Genomic DNA, 6802 nt, shown 5'->3' on the forward strand with positions numbered 1-6802 from the left:
CCCAGCACTTTGGGAGGCCGAGACGGGCGGATCATGAGGTCAGGAGATCAAGACCATCCTGGCTAACATGGTGAAACCCCGTCTCTACTAAAAAAAAATACAAAAAACTAGCCGGGCGTGGTGGCGGGCGCCTATAGTCCCAGCTACTTGGGAGGCTGAGGCAGGAGAATGGGGTAAACCTGGGAGGCGGAGCTTGCAGTGCGCTGAGATCTGGCCACTGCACTCCAGCCTGGGCAACAGAGCAAGACTCCGTCTCAAAAAAAAAAAAAGAAACGAGAAGTAAGCTTCTGCCAGGGAAACCAAGTGGCATTTAGGGCCCAGAAACAATCAGTTCTTCCAGGATTAGATCTTTCCCTTACTCATTTGCTCATGGTCCACCTGAAAATCCTGCTTACAGCATCTGCTATGTGCAGCAGCTCAGCCCTGCAGCTTTGATTGTAGGTTCTGGACCAAGCCTTCTCAGAGTTGGGTTCAAGTCTTGGCTTTACCACTTCCCAGCTAACCACAGTCTTCCCTCTTGAAGGCTCGGGGTCTGGGTTAGGATGCTGGCCCAGCTGCTGTAGCAGAACCTGAGTAACAGTGGCTACAGGAGAGAGGAGCTGATTTCTCTCATTTCAGAGATTTTCCTCCTTTCAGTCTAGGGGATGGGAGGCTGCCCCAGGAGCTGGTCCAGGGCCCAGGCTCCTTCTCTTTCTCTCATCCCTGGAGGATTGCTTCTGTCCCCAAGCTTGAAGATGGCTGCCCCTCCTCCTCTCCATTCTCTGTGTGTGTGTGTTTAGGGAACCAAAGGGGTAGAAGCTACCAATTTCTTTTACTGGCTGGTGGGAAAGTGCAAAGCTCATTGCTTGTGTTTCATTGGCCAGAGCCGATCACATGACCACACCTAGCTGCAAGGGAGGCTGGGAAAGGTAGTACTTAGCCTGGCAGTCGCATGCCTCATTACAACCTGGGAGAGGGCCATTCTGTTACTAAAGGGGAGGTCGCAAAATAGGTACTGGGCAAGAGCCAAGCAGCACAGCATGTGTCCCACAGGCTTCATGGGGATCTTTTGGGAAGCACCTAGCACAGGCCAGGTGTGTGAAGGATGCTCAGGGAACAGGAGCTGGTGTTGATGTTGCAGGCGAGTGCCTGCCCTTTCCCAAGGGAGGCTGCAAACCAAGTCCTGGGACTGCTCTGGCTACTTTGTGGGGGTCTCCACCCAGTGCCCCACACCCTCTAGGTGATGAGGAGAAGCACCAAGAAACAGCAACTCCCAGTCCGACCCCTCGGGACCTCACGACCCAATCTAGCAAAGAGCTCAGAGCTCTGCCCTCCTTTCAAAGAAAAAACAGGAAAGCAGCCTTGTCTTAAGGACTTGTGGCCCAGGAAGAGATAAGAGTGACACTGGGGGCCTAGCACCCCCACCCCAGGGCTGCTTCCAGGGACCATAGCAACTTCTGCCTCCAGTGGGGAGCAATGGGGTTCTGCCTGGAGGCAGGCGTCTGTGTTCCTTCCTAGGGCAGTGCCAGCCAATTTGCGCTCAGAAATGGCTCCTCTCTAAATTTTCCCCTCTGCATCTGAAGCTCCCCCAGCCCAAGGAGAACTGGTGGGTGACAAGAAGGGGAAGCATGACCTCCAACACACACAGTGTCCCAGCAGGGCCAGCTCACCTGGGAGCTGAGAGGGAGGATCTCTCTGCCCTGTGGACACTGGGTTCAGGATCAGGAGCTGAGACCCCAGATCAGATAGACTTAGACCCTAGCTCTTCTTCTTAGCAGCTGTGTGAGTGTCCGTCTCTCCAGTTACAGTGGGAATGATATGGGGAACCATGTCTCCATCTTATTGTAAAGATTTATAAAATAACCCATGCATGGTGCTTGTGGGGAGAAATGGCTCAAAGGACGGTGCCTGCTCCAATCACGACTATGACTTGCATTTCTAATCCATGCCACAGACCTTGACGTTCTGCCTCCTGCAGACACCTCCCCGCAGGCAACACCCTCCCATCCGGCAGTTTACTCTAGGCCTTTTCTGAGTCCCTAAGACTGGGCGGGTCCCCTGCATGCCCTATGCACTTTGGCTTTCTTCTTCCCAACACTTTCCAAAATCATGATGAATTCATTATTTGGGTGGAGTGCTGCCCTCCAGGCAAGGAATCTTGTGACAGCAGGGACTGTGATTATTTCATTTGTTGCCATAGAACTCGTGCCCAGTGAAGGGCGTGGTGTGGCAAGGATTCATGGTGAATGCTGTGGAATGGGTCCTTCGTTCACCTAGCCATTCATTCATTTACTCAGGGCTAGATTAATTTGACTCTCCACCTCTGTCATTTACTTTCTGGGTGACCTAGAGCAGCATCCTTCTTCTCTTAGCTTCAGTTGCCTCATCTGTAAAATGGGGCTAGCGGTGCCCTCATAGAGAATGGCAAGGAGTCATTGAGATATTGGGGCTATGACACAGAGATATTTTGAGCACCGGGCATCTAGCAGTTGTTCAATAGCCTCTGGCTGTAGTAAGAGTCTTATTTGGGCAATTGTTACTGTTATTGTTCTTCCTGAAACAACAACAGGAGTTTGGTCTGCCCTTTCATATCAAAATCCACTGGACTGACCCACACTGCCTGACTATTGGAAAGGCTGGGAATGGCTGATAAAAGTTAATTCTATTTCCTTCCTCCCTTCCTCCCTTTTTTTTTTTTTTTGAGACGGAGTTTCACTCTGTCACCCAGGCTGGAGTGCAATGGTGTGATCCGGCTCATTGCAACCTCCAACTCTCAGGTTCAAGCAATTCTCCTGCCTCAGCCTCCCGAGTAGCTGGGATTAGAGGCATTTGCCACCACACCCAGCTAATATTTTGTATTTAGTAGAGATGGGGTTTCACCGTGTTGGTCAGGCTGGTCTTGAACTCCTGACCTCAGGTGATCCACGTGCCTTGGCCTTTGAAAATGCTGGGATTACAGATGTGAGCCACTGTGCCCAGACAAGCTAATATATTTTTTAAAATGTTTTGTAGAGGCAGGGGTCTTGCTATGTTGCCCAGGCTGGCCTTGAAATCCTGGCCTCAGGCAATCCTCCCAAAGTGCTGGGATTCAGCATGAGCCACTGAATCATTCATTCATTCATGCACACAGTGAATCCACATTGCCCCCCAGGGGCCCAGCCCAGGACTAGGTGCTGGTGTTGGAGGCAGAAAGGAGGGTCCTGGGCTGCGGGGAAGCCATCAGTTTATCCTCTGTGCAAAGGGAAGTGACTGAGCCCTCTGCCCGCATCCTGTCACCCCCATCCCCCCACTGGCTGGTCCATCTGTGTCCTTTTCCTGAACCTCTTTCATCTTGGCTTGGGCAGGGGGCTCAGCACCCCCACCCCACCCTGCAACCATTTCCTGCCCTTCTGTCATCTGCTTCCTTTGATCCTTTTGTCAGAAGACTCTTGGAAGCCTCTGAGCCGTTGGTAACCCCGTCTGCTGGGCTGGGGCTGGTGACCCCACAGGAGCTGTACCCAAAATGGGCTTCACTTGGAATCCTGCTCCGGGAGGCAGATGGATTCTGACCACATTTGTTCATTCGCTCATTCATTTATTCATTCACAGGTTCCAGGCTCTGTGCTGGGCCCAGGGGCCACAAAGTAAGCAAGTCAGCCATGGTCCCTGCCCTCATGGAGCTCCAGCCCATGGGGGACAGCAGCTTATCCCATGCCAAGGGGCTTCTCTCAAAATTCCCACAGCAGTAGCAATCTAAGGACCTGGGCAGGGGCACTGGACTTCACGTCCCAGCCTCTGGCAAGTGTCTTCACTCCCAAGCCCCAGTTCCATACTGGGTACTTGCGGAGGGGCTGGATCCCACATTCCCTAATGCCTTCCAAGCTCAAAGACTGTGAGAAGATGCGGTGTGGCCAGGACACTGCTAGAGTGAGCTTCCTGGATGCAGGAAGGGGGATCTGGGCCCAGCAGAGAGGCAGGGTGAGGCCAGAAGTGTAGGGGGCCCAGTTTAATGGGAGATGGAATACACATTGTCATTTTAATTTTTTTCTTTTTTATTTAATACTGTTGATGCAACAGTAAGAATACACATTGTTGATCAGAAAGTGAATAGAGCCTTAGCCCCAAATACAACAAGCCGCTTCTCTTTATCTTGTATGGGACCTCCACAGCCGGCTCAGGACAAGAGTTCAGCCGATGCTGGGAAGGGGCTAGCATTTATTGAGCACTTACTATGTGCTAGGGATGCTGGGCTGAGCTCTTTGTGTCAGGTGTGAATCTATGGAATCCCCACTTTGGTCCTATGAAGCAGGTGCAATCGTTCTTCCCATTTCACAGATGAGAACAGGGAGGCACGGAGAGATGAAGATTGCCCAGAGTCCCACAGCTTGCCGATGCCACAGCTGGGTTTTGAACCCTGTTTGCCTGGCTTCAGCCCCCACACTGTTCTGTCCCCTGGTGACTGAATGGGGGGACCTCCAGGCCTCAGGACCCTGGGTTACACAAGATAGCAGACTTGCCGTTTCTGGGGTCTGCCTCAGTAGTTCCAGCCGGGTGGCTGGATGGTTCACCTCCTTTCCTCCAGAGGGTGGAAAGAGAAAACAGCGGGAGGTCCACCTGCCACAGGAAGTCCTTCAGAGGACAGCCATAGGGACTTCTAGATTGGCTTCTCCACCCACCCTCCAGGGCTCCTGGAGTCTCAGCAAGGCTGGCACCAGCTCCCTCAAGCCCTTTTGAGAACTGCAAGTGACTGAGTGTCTCCCAGTTCTTGGTGTGATGGACTCCTATAGAGCCCTCAACACCCTGCTCAGGTGCCCCTCAACCTCCCTAGGAGGACTTGATCCCTCCTCTGTCAGTGCCTCCTCTGCATCTGATGCCCCTTCCTACACACACTGCGACTCGTGCTGCGGAAACCTGCAAGCGTGTGCTCGTTGTTGATAGTACAGCAATACCAGCCTCTTCCAGCCAGCATTTTGTCTATGCCAGGCCTCATGCCATGTGCGTGACAACCCTCATCAGCACCTGGGACTGTTCTTACCCCCACTTGACAGATAAGCAAGTCAAGGCACAAAAACACTTAGGTGTCTTATCCAGTGATCCAGGGAGGCCAAGCACCGTGGCTCACACCTGTAATCCCAGCACTTTGGGAGGCTGACAAGGGCCGATTGCTTTCGCCTAGGAGTTTAAAACCAGTCTGGGGCCGGGCGCGGTGGCTCAAGCCTGTAATCCCAGCACTTTGGGAGGCCGAGACGGGCGGATACGAGGTCAAGAGATCGAGACCATCCTGGCTAACACGGTGAAACTCCGTCTCTACTAAAAGAAAATACAAAAAACTAGCTGAGCGAGGTGGCGGGCGCCTGTAGTCCCAGCTACTCAGGAGGCTGAGGCAGGAGAATGGCGTAAATCCGGGAGGCGGAGCTTGCAGTGAGCTGAGATCCGGCCACTGCACTCCAGCCTGGGCGACAGAGCGAGACTCCGTCTCAAAAAAATAAAAAATAAAAAATAAAACCAGCCTGGGCAACATGGCGAAATCCCATCTCTATGAAAAATACAAAAATTAGCTGGGTGCGGTGGCACATGCCTATAGTCCCAGCACCTAAGGAGGCTGAGGTAGGAGGATCACCTAAGCCTGGGGAGGTCAAGGCTGCCGTGAACTGTGATTGCATCACTGCACTCCCGCCTGGGAGACAGAGTGAGATCCCATCTCAAAGAAACAAAACAAAACAAAATATAAAACCGTGACCCAGGGACCACCTGCAGGGAGTGCTTGTCCTGCCCGCCTGGATTTCTAGCCCTATCCTTAGTGTCTACCTTCTGGCCCCCTGGGCTTTACTGCCTCACAACAGGCCCTTTAGGAACAATTGTTTTTGTTTTTGTTTTTGTTTGGTTTGGTTTGGTTTGAGATGGAGTCTCGCTCTGTCTCCCAGGCTGGAGTGCAGTGGCGCGATCTCACCTCACTGCAACCTCTGCCTCCCGGGTGCAAGCGATTCTCCTGCCTCAGCCTCCCAAGTAGCTGGGATTACAGGTGCAGCACCACACCCGGCTTATTTTTGTATTTTTAATAGAGATGGGATTTCACCACGTTGGCCAGGCTGGTCTCAAGCTCCTGACCTCAGGTGATCCACCTGCCTCAGCCTCCCGATGAATAATTGTTGAATGAATGAATGAATGAATGAATGAATGAATGAATGAATGAATAAATGAATGAAGAGTCAACTTTCTCCAAGGTGCTTGTGGCTGACTTGTTCTGCCCCAGACCATGCAGCCCCACTGCTCCCCTTTTCCCGCACATCTCCCCATGGATTCGGGTCCCACCACGAGGCAGAGACCAGAAGCCCTGCCTCGCCTCAGCCTGGACTTGCTGTGTGACCTTGGTCAGAGGGAGCACCGTCTCTGGGTCTCTTTTCTTCTGTGCAGGAGTGCCTGCCCAAACCACATCACGTCTCTCTTGCAATGCCCAGACCCAGGAGCAAGCTGTGGGGCGGGAAGACCTCCAGGTCCTGGAGGAGCAGGGGTGCTTCACACACCCTGTGGCGAGGCTGAGACCACGTTCTCGGGGGAGGAGAGTGGCTCTGGGTCTCGAGACCTCACACCCTCCCTGCAGGTACCAAACTATGCATCCCTGCCCGGGTGCAGCTTGTGCTGGAAAAGAGTCCCTGCCATCCAGAGGCCCCAGAGCCCCGCCCACCCTACTCTGCAGACCCTTCCAGCATCTTTGGCAGCCTCGCCAACCCTGGGCACAGCAGGAGCAACGCCAGTGCCCAGGGATGAAGCACCTACTGTGTATCAGGCCTTCCTGGAGCCCCAGCTCACTGACCGTCACAGTGACTTAGGAAGTCCTGTTTGT

This window comes from Colobus angolensis, unplaced genomic scaffold (genome assembly GCF_000951035.1).
Source record: "Colobus angolensis palliatus isolate OR3802 unplaced genomic scaffold, Cang.pa_1.0 Scaffold9, whole genome shotgun sequence".
Lineage (NCBI taxonomy): Eukaryota > Metazoa > Chordata > Mammalia > Primates > Cercopithecidae > Colobus > Colobus angolensis.